General features: G+C 35.2%; 1 long non-coding RNA gene across 1 annotated transcript; it reads left to right on the top strand.

Annotated features, from left to right (window-relative positions):
- The first annotated feature begins 2,629 nt into the window (after nt 1-2,629).
- On the top strand, nt 2,630-3,936 carry LOC114256310 (uncharacterized). Its single transcript, XR_003627156.2, has 2 exons — nt 2,630-2,957; nt 3,644-3,936. It is a non-coding gene; the product is annotated as an uncharacterized LOC114256310 (long non-coding RNA).
- The last annotated feature ends 11,773 nt before the right edge of the window (nt 3,937-15,709 follow it).

Genomic DNA, 15,709 nt, shown 5'->3' with positions numbered 1-15,709 from the left:
ACATTAATGTTTAATGTTTTGTATTTTTTGTTAAGTAAAAATCATTGTTTTATTTGTTTTATTTTTTTCTGGAATTTTTTATTTTTTTATTTTTTACATGTTGGACATTTTTTTTAAACATCGATGTTAAATGTTTTTGTATTTTTTATTTGTTTTATTATTTTATATAAAAATAATTTAACAATCCCTATAACAACAACTATCATCAAAATAAATACAATTTTACTTAATCCCTTCACTATCAATCCCTTTACTAACAATCTTCTCACTATTAATCTCTTCATTATGAATTTTCTCCATTCTACTTCTAAAAACAAACATCCTCATAGTTCATCTACAATAACATGGAAGACAATAACATGGAAGAGACACTACACCAAAATTGGGCTTTAGCGGCGGTTTTTTACTGCCGTTAAAGGATATGAAACCGCCGTTAAAGCCTTTAACGGCGGTAATTTAGGACCGCCGTTTATACGTGTGTCGGAAAATGTACAACCATCGTAATCCTCTCACTATCAACTATCATCAAAATAAATACAATTTTACTTAATCCCTTCACTATCAATCCCTTTACTAACAATTTTCTCACTATTAATCTCTTCATTATGAATTCTCTCCATTCTACTTCTAAAAACAAACAGCCTCATAGTTCATCTACAATAACATGGAAGAGACACTACACCAAAATTGGGCTTTAGCGGCGGTTTTTTACCGCCGTTAAAGGATATGAAACCGCCGTTAAAGCCTTTAACGGCGGTAATTTAGGACCGCCGTTTATACGTGTGTCGGAAAATGTACAACCATCGTAAAAGGGTAAATTACCGTTGTTAAAAGTTGATCAAAAACGGTAGTAATATAGGACCAAAAATGGCGGTTCTTTACCGCCGTAAATAGGTTCAAATTTTAAAAAAAATAATTCTCTCTTTTTACACCCCTCCAAGCTTTGAACCCGTGACCTTTAATCCATGCACGCCAACTACTACACCACAGCCACTCTATATGAAATATATTCCCTAAATAAATATTTAAACATTACTTTTGCTTTATTGTAGATGGTCATATTCAACCTCTGGCCGCGTGTGGTCATCACACGCCAGAGCTCCGCCGGTAAAGACCGCCGTCATTAACGGCGGTAATGAGAGGGCTTTAGCGGCGGTTTCGTTACCGCCGTTAAAAGAGGGCTTTAGTGGCAGTTTTTTTAACGACGGTTTCATTACTGCCGTTAAAGATACTTTAGCGGCGGTTTTTTAAACGGCGGTAACGAAACCGCCGTTAAAGATACATTAACGGCGGTATTAACAGCGGTTTCGCTACCGGCGTTAATAGTATCTTTAACAGCAGTAACAAAAACCGCCGTTAAAAAAACCGCCGTTAATACCCTATTTTGGCGTAGTGAGAGTAATTAGAGCCCTTGCCTTACTAATTATATACCATTATTTTGTGGTGTGAGACTGTAAACTTCACTCTTATACTATATTTGAATTATGAGGTGAGAAAATAAAGAAAATAATTGTGATTTTTTTTTTAAAAATAAATAATGATTAAAAGAAGATATGTATGTTGTTTTATTTTATTTGCTTTGTATTTAGAGGGGTAGGTGGTGTTTGATAAAACTGAAAATTGAGAATTAAAAATTAAATATTGAAAATTGAATGCTGAATTTTTTGAGTTAGAAAATTGTTTGATAAAAATTTAATTGTTGAACAAAAAATAAATTGTTTGATATGTATAAGATCAAATTTGAAATTTACTATTTTCTAATTATATATTTCAATTTTTATATTGTGATGGTGGTGACAGCGGCAGTAGCGTTGATGGTAATGGTTGTAGCGATGGTAGTTGTAGTAAAATGATAGTGTTGCTTATAACAATAATAACAATGATGATAAAGATGGTGGCAGTTGTGATGGTGATGGCAGATGGTGGTGGTAATAATAGCGGTAGCGTTATAGTGGTGGTGGTGATAGTGATAATAAAATAATGATGGTGCTTATAGCAACAATAACAATAGCGATAAAGGTGGTGATAGTACTAGTGGTGGTGGCGACAATAGTAGTGGTAGCGATGGTGGTAGTAGTGGTGGTGGTGGTAAATTTATAGTAGTGTATCGATATTTATGTTTCGTATCTATAAATTCAGTCAGAATTAACTAAATTTCATATAATTTAATTTTTTTAAAAAAAATTTCAGCTACATTTTAATAATATATTTGCAACCTAATGCATTTATTGAAAATGATATTTGTTCATACATTTTTAGATTGTATATACAATATACAGATTCTGATCAGTATAAAATAAGGGTGCCGTATCCAAAAATTATATTGACCCCCGTCTGAATCAACTAATTTTATTACTTTTTATCAACCACATAGTGTGTGAACGGGATTGAAATGGATTGGAGATGATTGTATCTGTGAAACTTATTATATATTTTGTTTTGATAATTAAATTTTTTTTATTTTTTTTAGAGGTTTTTGTGTATATTATTTATAAAATAAAATAACTTAAATTAGGTCGATTCAATAATTGTTACATATTTATTTTTATCCCGTTTGTCTTAAAAAAATAAATAGTTTATTTAAAAAGACAGACTTATCCTTTTAAAACTTTAAAAAAATAATCAATTCAAATTTTCAAAACGGCATCCGTGATGAGTCCGAGACAGTGCTTTTCCAGTTCAGATCTAGAGAATCTCAGCGGTGTGTGAACAATCGGACTCTATATTTATCAATGAAAATCTCGTTTGATTAATTACACCAAGATGCCAAAAATCAGCAAGCATTTATTTCTTCAGTTTCATATCTCCATATAATATATATATATATAGTCACCCGTGTAGAGAAACCAGACACTACACCATAGAAATTGTATAGAAGGAGTTGCTATAGAGAACTATGAAGAAGTCTTCATTCATCTACTCGGCTTTGCTGGTTTTTCTGCTGGTCATTTCATCTGGTTAGTATCTCTATCTCTCTCTTAAATAACTAGTGTATATATAATTTTTAAAATGATAAATTGCACTTTTAACCCATGTGAGTTGATTTAAATTCACTTTCATCTCGACTATTTCAAATTGAATAATTTGATTTTTACATTTTTAGTCCAATTACAATTCCTTCAATTCAAACTGAACTGAAAATATAGGATCTCAATTGTTCAAATTGAAATATATAACAGGGATCAAATTGAAATTTCAATCAAATTATAGGATAAAAAACACAATTTATCTTTTGTTTAAAAATTCTGTGGTATAAGATCCCTTAAAATATGTATATCATATTGATGCAGCGCAGCCAAGATTTTTGAAAATCTATAATTTTTATTTTAAAATTAATATTTAATTTGGAATATTCTAGTTTAATGTTTCTTAAATTAGTTTTTCTATTTAATGTTTCTTGTTTTACAAAAAATTAATACGTTCCCTTTTAGATATTATTGATTACCAATGGTTAATTTTTTTTCTTTTTTTAATAGCTTCCTAATTTAGTTTTCCTAAAAGTGTAAGGTTCAAACTATATATTCAATTAAAACTATGGAATTAAGGTTATAGTTCACCTAAACTACCGCAATTAATGATATAATTTATCAAAAATAAAATAAAATGAAATGAAGTGACTAAGAAAAGGAAAATGTGTTTTTAGGAGTGCCTGAAGCATATGGGAGGAGCTTCGCAGAGGTAGCTGAAACCAATCCATGTGGTCCTACATGCAATGAATGTATCCAAGGGAAGTGCCTTTGTTATATAGGTCACTTGTGTCTAAGCAGCAGCAACACTGATCATCAAAACTCAATTCCAATTACTACAACAGAGGATGGTGCCTAGAAAAGGGCAGCTTGATTGGCTGTGATCAAGAAATATGTTTAATTACAGCTTTTGTCTTCATCCTTCAGTCTAAATGAATAAATAATAATAGAACAAAGTCTTTTGATTAAAGTTTCCACCATTATTTTAGATTATGGGTGTCAATCTTTTTTCCCTTTCAGATATTAGTTGATATGTATTTTTTGTTTTTTTTATCTTTTATTATGGATACACTCCAACATATCGATGAGAATGAAAATTAAATGTGTATTACTCTATTCAAGATGCAATATATTTTTTTTAGTCAACAAAAAAACCTTTATTGATGAAATTATCACATAAAGTATAAGAGTATTACATCAATAGAGGGAGAGGGGAGAATGCACAAATCATAGGATAGCATCCAACCCCAGTTGGTGAGGGACCAACCAAGCATAACACAAAAGCAACACACCCAAGCAGCAGCAACCAACTCCACAGCAGCACAGGGCAAGCAACTTCACCACAGCTAGCTGTGCCTAGTCTGACTAAGATTCTCCACTATATCATGCATTGAATAAGAAATCTCCTTTAGGTTAGATTTAGCCCAAAGATCAACCCTCACTTTCACAATCTCCACAAGTTCAGCCATGTTGGGCTGCCAGTTGTTAAACACACAATTATTTCTCAACCTCCATACTGATCATAGCAATGCCACAGGAACAAGTTTCCAAATTTTTTGGATTGATTTATTGAATTTAACTCCCTCCTCCCCCCCCCCCCCCCCAGAACAGAAACACCTTCCACAGTAACAGGTGATGCCCACTGCACATCCCACCATTGTAGGATCTCTGACCATACTCTCCAGATCATAGGGCATAACACAAAGATATGGTTCACATTCTCAGCACTAGCTTTGCAGAATGGACACTGATTAACAACACTACTGTTGATTCTGTAGTTTTCACCCTTTCTCTCCAAGCCAGCCAACTAAGGAATTGGGCCTTAGGTGGAGCAACATTGCCCCAAATTAGTTTAAGGATGAGGTACATATTGGTTCATAGTTAATTTATGATTTGATTAACAACTAATACTGCCAAATCAGGGTAGGTAGTCAATTTGACTAATATGAAGAAAAAAAATTAAATATAAATAAAATTAAAAATTAGAAATTTAACAACTAAATCAAGTTCAAATCACAAAATAATGATTAAGATTTTATAACACAAATTGGCTACAAATTGGCTTGTAACATTTTCAAAGTCACAAAACCTTCTCTCATGCTGCCCGCTTGCCAAGTATCCATTTTTCTATTTAAAAAGAAAAGAAAAAAGAAAAAAAAGAAAAATTAGATGAATGGGAAGAGTGGGATTCAGACATTTGATTTTGACTCCAATGAAGAAGACTCTTACCACTTGAGTGACAAGCAATATATAATAAATATTTTATTTTATTTTTTATTTATTTAAATTGCACACACATTATGTGTGCCAACCGCTAGTCTATATATATAAGTATTGTATTCGATAATTAAAGAGTGTGGGAGGGAGAGAAGAAATAAGAGAGAATTACAGAGCGAGTTTGACAGAGAAAAGAGAAGCATTTCTTCTTGGTGTGGTTTTTTCTTTTTCTTTTTTGTTTTTTGTTTTAGAAAAATTTATCGAGTAAAATAAATTTGTGTTTGAGTTTAGCAAACCAAAAACTCCTCTCTCTAAGTGTGTTTTAGACTATTAGAGCATCTCTAAGGGAGTAGGCAAAAGAGCATCCTGAGACATTTTTACTAATGCAATTGGTTTTTCCCTTCTCCAAGGGGCTATGCATAAAATGTCCATTTTGATTTTGGCTCTCCATAGCTAGCTAGCCTTTATTAAGAGGCAAAAAAGTTTCCGGCTGAAATTGCTCCTTCCATCTGATCAAATACTCTTTTTTTGGTTGGTTTTGTGTTTGTATATTGCATCCAATTGATTTGGTTTTGCGTTTCTATATTACCATTTGAAAATATATTTTTTCAAATAATTTAATACATTTTTTTAAATGAAATAATTTAATTACATATTTAAAAATATATATTTACAAATACCACGTCAACATATGCAGCATATCATAAAAAAAGTATTTGTTCATTTATCCGTGTTTATAATATTTTTCTTCCAAAAATTAGTTAAGTTTGATTGATTAGCTAAAATAAAGAGTATAATTAGAGTAAACACTGACTTATTAGTTATGCAAAATAAAAATTATCTTCCTGTGTACTTTTACAAGACATTTTGCCTCTTACCCTTAGAGTTGCTCTCCTCCCACCAACACAAATTACAAAACTGTGTCTTCATGGGTTTAAGAGTTTAACGTGTAAATCACTGGAACCTAAAATCTAGATTTATGAACCAAATGCCCTGAAAAATATTAATCTTAACATAAATATTAATATTATAATTACATGAACTGTAGAATATATTTCAATAAAATATTAATAAAATCAATTTGTAATATACATCTCAAGACTGCCAAAACACATACTGGCTAACAACTTCTCCCCCTCTACTTTGACTCATCTGCTGTCCACAATCTACTAAAAGAAGTAGAACATACAGACAATTTATCAGTTTCAAATTGAATGGTTCTTTGACCAATTGAGACTTCTTTTCTGTTACCTCCTTGTTTTTGGCAGTCCCAAGTAGCAAACATTTTGAGCTGTATTTGCTCATTTCCATGTACTCTTGTATATCATTATGAGGGTAAGTGAGTGACTATTTGCAGCAGGAAGCTTTTTTTTTCTTTTTTTCTTTTTTTAACTTGGAAATGCCAAAAGACTTACATAGCATCCGAAGATAAAAGAGTTCACAAAACAAACACAAAAGAGAGAATTTGTAAAAAGAAAAACTGATTTATTTCACTCAAATAATATAGAACACAAAAAAGGAAAGGAAATTACCCCTCTTTCAAACACTCACTCTCTCTAACTCTTTTATTCTTCTGCTCAACTCCCACACCTAAAACACTATTTATAGATAAAACTCATAATGTAAAAGCATTAAATGAAACAACAACTCTTCAATCTTCGAACCAGCAGCCATCTTTGAGTCCATATCTTCAGTGTCCATGCTTCCTACTCCTAGCTAGGCCAGTGCAATCAGGCTTATTCACAACGTTTGCCACCCAATCCAGTGGAAGCAAGCCTTTGAGATTTTGAGAAGCTAACCAATGAGCAACCTGATTTGCACCTCTAGGAGCCCAATGGAATGATATGTGGCATCAGAACTAGTGGTGTAAATATCATGAATGATGGCTTGACAGTCCCATGGAGGCACCAACTCAGAAACACTCAGCTCAATGACATTTTGGTTGTCATTTTCCACTTGAACATGCGAGAGATTGAGGGGTTTGAGAAAAGGCACAAGCCATTTGAACCGCTTGAGCTTCACCTTAAGTTGTTGAAGAAGCTTGTGTTGGAACAATCTTCTGTGTACAATAAATAAATCTAAACAAAATCAAACAAATAAAATAAATAACGTACCGAATTTATTTTAACCGAGCCGAATGAATATTAAAAGACCAAGTCGAGTGTGTGACACTCTGTCCTTAAGACAAATTCGCCCCGCTACGGTGCTTACGGTTATGTGGCGTCTATTTCCTGGGATACAATGATCTTCACAAATTTGTAGTAGCACTCTATAGAAATTTGTCCGGCTAAAACCTTGTGTTCTATACTCTCTTTAATTTTCTCTAAAACTAGAATGAAGAATAAATAATGCAAAGGAGAAAATTGGATAGCAAAAATACAAATTTTAGACTGATTTTCGGATCTGGAAAAATGCTGGAACAGATCTGGTTTTATAGACCTGAACAGGTGCAAAATTTGAAGAGAACAGATGGGTTTTTGAATTGAACAGGTACTGCTTGAATTCCAACAAATCTACTGGACAGTTTGATCTGTTTGAACTGTATAGATTCAAATTTGTTAACTGTAGCAGTTTCTGGCAGTTATGAACTAAAGAACAGTTTGAAACTGTTTAGGAAATTCGGACAGAAGTTGGTAAATAATGGACAGAAAATAAATTCAATTTTTGAATTAAATTAAATTTTCCCGCAATAATTTTTAAAAAAATTCAAAAGAATTTTGTCCAAAAAATTAATACAAGACCCGACCCAACCCACACCCACACCCACACCCACACCCGCGCCCGGCACGACTCGGTTGAACAGCGGCGCACGTGCGCGTGTGTGGTGGTTTGGGCTAAGGTTCATTTTGTCCATAACTCCTCCCTTCTACAAACTTTGGGTGCCCCTTAGGGCCCAACCCAAGTATTGTACTCTAGAGTTTATATACATACACAAGCTCTCTTAAAGTTTCAATGTGGGACAACACATTTCAAGGAAACCCACATTTAATTCATTAAATGTCCAATTCCACGAACCCGAAAATGACGTCAACTTCCAATTACGAACCGTCTTCACCGTGTTCCGTGCCATGGCAAGGAACACGTCACATTTTCAGACCCACCCTAAACAACGTTTTGGGCCCACTCAATTTCGGGCTCAAAGTTGGCCCAAAATAAGCCTTATAAACCAAAATTTCCAACAATCCCTCACATGAATGGAATTTGACGGAGAGAAAATGCAACAACATGATCAAATTACAGAGAGTACAGAAATTGGAAATATTTTGCAAAGGATAGACAGCTTTTGGCTTTGAACCTTCCCTTGTGAGACACTATCGGATTTACTAGCTAACTAGTGAACATGATGTCTTGAACTGTTCAGCCGTTTGTGTAAACCAAGACAATAGAACTCACACAGTATATTCCCAGACACAGTTTAGTTCTCACTATTGTGTTCATTTTGGCCTTGAACAACCTGGTCTTTCATGAGTGCTCTAAAGACTTATAGCCCTTCAAAAATCTCATAGAACCGGCCCAGTTCACACTCACATAGGTGATTCTTATAAAGAGTATCCTGTCATACTCCACTAGGTTTACCTAGATATAAGAATCATTAAAAGTATTCAACCTAAAAAGCTGCAGACATCACTATTTCATCATAGAAATGGGTAGGAGTTAGACTCCCCAGTCATCCTTTTGAGTTATACACAACTTGGTTGTCCCTTTGAACCTAGATCTTGGGATCTCCAGTCAACTGGGTTGGATTTCCGTTGCGATAACTCTTATTTAATAGGCTTAAGTCCCATTCCCCTCAATGAATTCTCAACTAGCTCTCTTGCTAACCCTTTGGTTAGTGGATCCGCTATGTTGTCTTTAGACTTTACATATTCAACGGAAATAATTCCATTAGAGAGTAGTCATCTTACAGTATTATGTCGACGACGAATGTGTCGTGACTTACCGTTATACATATGACTTTGTGCTCTACCTATTGCTGATTGACTATCACAATGTATGCATATAGTAGGCACCGATTTTGGCCATATTGGAATATCTTCAAGGAAGTGGCGAAGCCATTCTATTTCTTCCCCTGCTTTGTCTAAAGCTATGAATTCTGATTCCATAGTAGACCTAGCAATGCAAGTCTGTTTGGAAGATTTCCAAGATATAGCCACCCCACCAAGAGTAAAAACATACCCATTGGTGGACTTTGAGTCTCTAATATCCGATATCCAATTTGCATCACAGTATCCTTCAAGTACTGCAGTATATCTAGTATAATTAAGCCCAATGTTACGAGTAAATCGAAGATATCTAAGAACCCTTATAATAGCTTTCCATTGTTCTACTCTTGGATTACTCGTATATCTACTTAATTTACTTACAGCATAAGCTATATCTGGAGCGAGTGCAGTTCATCAAGTACATTAAGCTTTCAATAATTTGGGCATACTCTAATTGAGAAATATTTTCCTGTACATTCTTAGAAAGAAACAAATTAACCTCCACAGGTGTTCTAGCAAGATGTTCATCATCTTTGCTAAATTTGTCAAGTATTTTCTCAATGTAATGAGATTGTGACAAAGCATATCCTTCTAATGTTTTGGTAATTTTTATACCAAGAATTACATCAGGAACACTAATGTCCTTCATGTCAAAATGTTCATTCAACATTTTCTTTGTAGTTTTAATCATATCATTATTACAACTCATGATGAGCATATCATCTACATAAAGACATACAATGACATAACATTTGTCTGTGTTTTAATATAAACACAATTGTCACACTCATTAATTTTAAAATCATTTGACATCATTGCCTTGTCAAATTTCTCATGCCATTGCTTTGACGCTTGTTTTAAACCGTAAAATGATTTAACCAATTTACACACTTTCTTTTTTTTTCTTGGAACAGAAAAACTTTCTGGTTGTTCCATGTAAATTTCTTCATCTAACTCACCATTTAAGAAAGTAGTTTTCACATCCATTTGATGAATTTCTAGATTGTACAAAGACGCAATAGCAATTAGCATTCTAATGGATGTTATTCTAGTAACTGGTGAGTATGTGCCAAGATAATCAAGACCTTCTTTTTATCTAAAACCTTTGACCACAAGTCTTGCCTTGTATTTGTCAATTGATCCATCCGCTTTCAATTTTCTTTTGAAAATCCGCTTGTACCCAAGAGGTTTACAACCTGGTGGCAAGTCTACTAATTGCCAAGTGTGATTTCGCAAGATGGATTTAACTTCCTTGTTGACAGCTTCTTTCCATAAAGGAGCCTCAGGACTAGACATAGTCTCTTTAAAAGTTAAAGGAATGTTAGGAAATCCGGACAAAAAGATTTTGAGGTTCTAGCACGTTTACTACGCTTAGGTTCCTTTTGATCTAACTCTTGCTCTTGTTCTGGATCATGTTCTTGATCCTGACTAGTAATAGCATCATGAGATCTTTTATTGTTACTAGTCTCTTATCCAATCTTATTTGGAAATACATGTTCAAAGAAAGATGCATTTCAAGACTCCATAATAGTATTTACATACATTTCGGTATGTTCTGATTTATGAATCAAAAATCGATATGCACTACTATTCTTGGCATAACCAATGAAAATGCAATCAATGGTTTTAAGACTTATCTTAGTCTTTTTAGGACTAGGAATAGCCACTTTAGCCAAACACCCCCACACTTTTAAGTATTTGTAGGATGGTTACTCTCCCATGCCATAATTCATAAGGTGTTTGATTCACTTTCTTTCGGGGTACTTTATTTAAAATATAATTAGCAGAAAGTATTGCTTCCCCTCATAAGTTTTGAGGTAATCCAGAACTTATTAACATGGCATTCATCATTTCTTTTAAAATCCTATTTTTCCTTTCAAGAATTCCATTTTGCTGAGGTGAGTAAGGAGCGGTGGTTTGATAAATTATTACATATTCTTTACAAAACTCACCAAAAGGAGATTCATATTCACCACCGCTATCACTTCTTAGTTTTTTGATTTTCTTACTAAGTTGATTTTCAACTTCATTCTTATATTAAATGAAAGTTTCCAAAACTTCATCCTTGGTTCGAATTAAATAAACATAACTATATTCAGTATAGTCATCTATAAAAGTGATAAAATATTTTTTCCTACCTCTAGTTTGAATTGATTTAAAATCACAAATGTCACTATGAATTAATTCAAGTGGTTTCGTACTTCTTTCAATTGAATGAAAAGAAGTTTTGGATAATTTTGCCTTAATGCAAATTTCACATTTATAATTTGAATCAATTTCAAATTTAGGTAAGCATTCCATATTTAATTAATCTATGCAAAGATCCATAATTAACATGCCCTAGTCTACCATGCCATAAAGTTGAAGACTCAAGCAAGTAAGAAAAAGATGTATTTTTATTAACAACTGAGGGTACAACGGTCATTACGTTCATCTTGAAAAGGCAATCATACATGTAACATTTTCCTACATACATCCCATTCTTAGTAAGTACAAATTTATCACTCTCAAACACTAGCCTAAACCTATTCTTACTTAACAAAGATCTGGAAACAAGATTCTTGCGAATGTTTGGTACATACAACACATTGTTGAGAGTGAGTTCCTTTCCAAATGTCATCTTCAGAACAATCTCCCCTTGTTCTTCAACTTTGGAAGTTGAGGAGTTGCCTATAAAAAGTTGTTCACCGTTGTCCACTGTAGAATAAGATGTGAACATCTTTTTGTCGGCACAAATATGGTGAGTAGCACCAGTGTCCATCCATCATTCTTTAGAATTTTCGATAAGATTTGCCTCGGAAGCAACTGCAGAAAGATTGATGTCATCTACACCATTGGAAATATTGTCCACTCAGTCATATGGGCATGAGCAAGCTTCTTGCTTATTCTTCTTTTGCTTTTGTCTTTGCTACGACAATATTTGGCCCGATGTCCCACTTTGTCACAGATGTAACATTTGCCATTAAATTTGTACTTTTTAGTTCCCCCTCCTTTAGAGCCTTGTGATGAACTTTCTCCAAAAAAATTTTGTGTCTTTGCTTTTAGAGCATGTTTCACCACATTTGCCTTAGACTCCACAGGATGCTTACCAGCCCACTTTTCAGAATTGCGGTTGTCTTCCTCAATCCTCAAATGCACAATCAAATCTTCCAAAGACATTTCTTTGCGCTTGTGTTTGAGGTAGTTTTTGAATTCCTTCCAGCTTTGTGGTAATTTCTCAATTAAGGTAACAACTTGAAAGGATTCGCTGAGAGACATGCCTTCTGCGTGAATGTCATGCAGAATGAGTTGGAGATCTTGAACTTGGCTGATCACAGTCTTAGAATCAACCATCACAAAATCTAAGAATTTGCTAACCATAAATTTCATTGAGCCAGCATCTTCTATTTTGTACTTTTTCTCCAAAGACTACCAAAGTTCCTTTGCTGTCTTGATAGGACTGTAGACGTTGTATAATATGTTGTCAAGTCCGTTCAAGATGTAGTTCCGGTAAAGGAAATCAGCATGTTTTCAGGCATCGATCGCAGCAACCACTTGCCGATCAGTTTCATCCTCTTTCAAAATAGGAGCATCCTCACGGAGAAAACAAGCTAGGTTCAAAGTTGTAAGATAGAACAGCATTTTTTGCTGCCATCTTTTAAAGTCAGTTCCAGAAAACTTCTCTGGCTTCTCACTGTGATTTACCGGTATCGTCACAACAGGAGAGGAGGTTGGCGCAATTGCAGCTACCACACAAGTACTTGTTTGGGCATTAGTTTCAGTAGCCATGAATTCTAAATTATAAAACAAAATTATAATTAGAATTTATACTACACATAAAATTAATCCAAATTCACAGAATTAAATTCTGTAAAAATAAAAGAAACAAGAATATAACTTTTATTTTTCAATTAATTTGGAAATAAATAAAATTTTATTTAACCAAATTAATTCCACACAAAAAATTAAATTTTCTGTAACACTTCAATAATTAAAAAAGGAGGAGTTGGGACGTCTGCCTCACCCATTCTTGCTTGGCTGTTCTACTGTGTTGACTTTTGCTGTAGTCTTTTTATCCGGCATCACTGTCGTGCCAGATTTTGCTTTAGCGGGGGCACTATCTTTTTCTACCTGGATATGTTGATACACTCTCTCCATTAGGGCCTCCATCGTGAGGGGTGGCATCATCGTCATTGAATCCCTCAACTTGTTACTGACCTGTAAACCTCGTTTGTACTGTGTGATGGCGAGGTTTGTAGGGCAATCCCCGATCTGGTTGAAAGTCTCCCAATATCGACTGTTGTAAGACCTCAATGTTTCCTTCTTGCCCATGTCAATGAAGAGTAGGCCTGAAACCCTACGAGGGTCGCAAGCCCTAGTGACTTCCTTCCATCGGGCCCTCTCCTTTAGCACTGTTCACAGGTCTGCTGACCTCGGCAACTCCGTGTGCCTAGATGTCGTTTGGTGCGTGTGCGAGGGCCGATAGCTGCTTCCTTCCGTATATAACCTTTAAGTCCTCGTTCTCTCAGACTTGTAGTAACGAGTCGTAGAAGTCCTTGATTGAGTGCCACCTGTTCTGAGGCTCCTACTTTTAGCTTGTGATGGTGTGACTTGTCTGTCACAATCTTCCGAGTAGTAAGAGAGCGTATTGCCTTTGCGTCCCTCTTCTGTCGCCACCCCTTTACCCTTTATCTAGCGCTTCATAGTCTCCATGTCTGCCGCCATCCTCCTTATTAATTCGTCTTGCTCCCTCACACAAGCCTCCAAAGCCTGAGGATCCAACATCCGTATCTGCCTTTCAGGACTTTGAGAGTGGCGAGGACTGGTGCCCCGTCTCTCCCGTGTGTCCCTCCGGGAGTTCCGTCGCTGGGGGTTTAATTCTTCCATATGTGGGATAGAAGGTAAACCTTTGCGCCTCCTGCCCCCCTCCGGGCTTGCCCATCAATAGCAGATTACGGCAAATCCTTGTTATGCGCCATTGATTTCAACTAATGAGGAAAACTTTATCAAAAGGTCTTGTTCGTTATTATTCCCACTAACGGCGTCAATTGTACGAGCATGAAATAATCTTCTCGTATAATCCTGTTGATCAAGTTTGCACTCCTCCAAACGTCGTTGCTTTACTTTCTAAAAACACAAACATGAGCTTCCCAGCGGGTGTGTGCCGGATACCTCTCTGATGCCTGAATCAGCAAATAGACAATAGAAAAAAACTCTATGTTTTTTAGAGTAGAAATTGTGATATCTATACATAGGTCCTGTCATGAGCTTTTATAGATTCCGCCTGGCACAATCCTAGTAGGACTTCAATTCTTCCTAGTAGAATCCTCCTAGGAATCACACTCCCAAGGATAAAGCTTATCATGTTAACTCCTTACTCACTGCTTATCAAAGTGAGATAGTTGAAACTTTTACTTTAGCTGGCACAAAACATAACCGTGCAAACATAGCTCGGTGCTGAATAAGCCAATTCAATCAACCTAGTCTTTGGAATCGCCTCTGCCGAGCTACCATTTAGCTCAGTTCAATTCAAACAGGTACCTCGGTCGTGACCGATAGACTAGACATACTGATAGCCCAGCTTTGACTGGACTAACACGACCAAGGCTACCGAGATAATTACCTTGGTTTGTGGCTTGGCCCAAGACTATATCTATCTTGGTCCATTCCCACAGGCTTACTTACCTCAACCCAATTTATGCATAAATTACCCTCTCAATTATAAAAGTGAAGTGTTTGCTAAATTTCTCGAATTTAAAGCTTTTGTTGAAACTCAATTCACTACTAAATTTTAGATTTTAAGGAGTAACAATGGGGGTGAATATCTCAGTCATGCTTTTCAAGATTTTCTTAAACAAAAAGGGATTGAGCATCAATTTCCCTGTCCTCACACTCCCTCTCAAAATGGTGTGGGTGAGAGAAAGCATGGGCATCTCATAGAAACAACTATCACTCTCATGCATCACTCTTCTCTTCCTTTGGTTTATTGGTTTGATGCTCTTGTTGCAGCTGTTTTTCTTGTTAATAGGCATCCTACTCTTAAGTTGAATAATCTCACTCCTAATGAAGTTTTATTCAAACACAAGCCTAATTATAAGCTATTAAGGACATTTGGTTGTAGATGTTTTCCTTGGCTTAAGCCTTATAACTCTCATAAACTTCGAACCTGTCACGCCCCCAATTAATAATACAAATAATCCAACTCGTATGAGAAATGAATATAATAGCATTGGTGTGCTTTCATTCATCAGAGTTCGTATTACAAAAGGTATTACATGCATTATACATTCATAAATGTTCATCCTAAATCTATAGCATGTAACACTGATTAATAGCAACAAAATAAACGCCCTACGGGCTTACATCTTTCCAAGGTATTTTCTTGGTTACAACAAAAAGGGAGTCACAAGCTCCATACATATAAAGCCCTCGGCTTAAATAAACATTTAAACACAAAATAACAAAAATAGAGTCTCCAGCTCCTAAGTCCTCCTAAGCTACGTCCTTGGAGGAAGCATGTCACCGGTACCTGAAAATGGTTTCCCAAGTAAGGGTGAGCCAATG

The sequence above is a fragment of the Camellia sinensis genome, chromosome 10 (genome assembly GCF_055761805.1).
Source record: "Camellia sinensis isolate YWXY chromosome 10, ASM5576180v1, whole genome shotgun sequence".
NCBI classification, from domain to species: Eukaryota; Viridiplantae; Streptophyta; class Magnoliopsida; order Ericales; family Theaceae; genus Camellia; species Camellia sinensis.
This window is presented reverse-complemented; position numbering and strand designations above follow the sequence as displayed.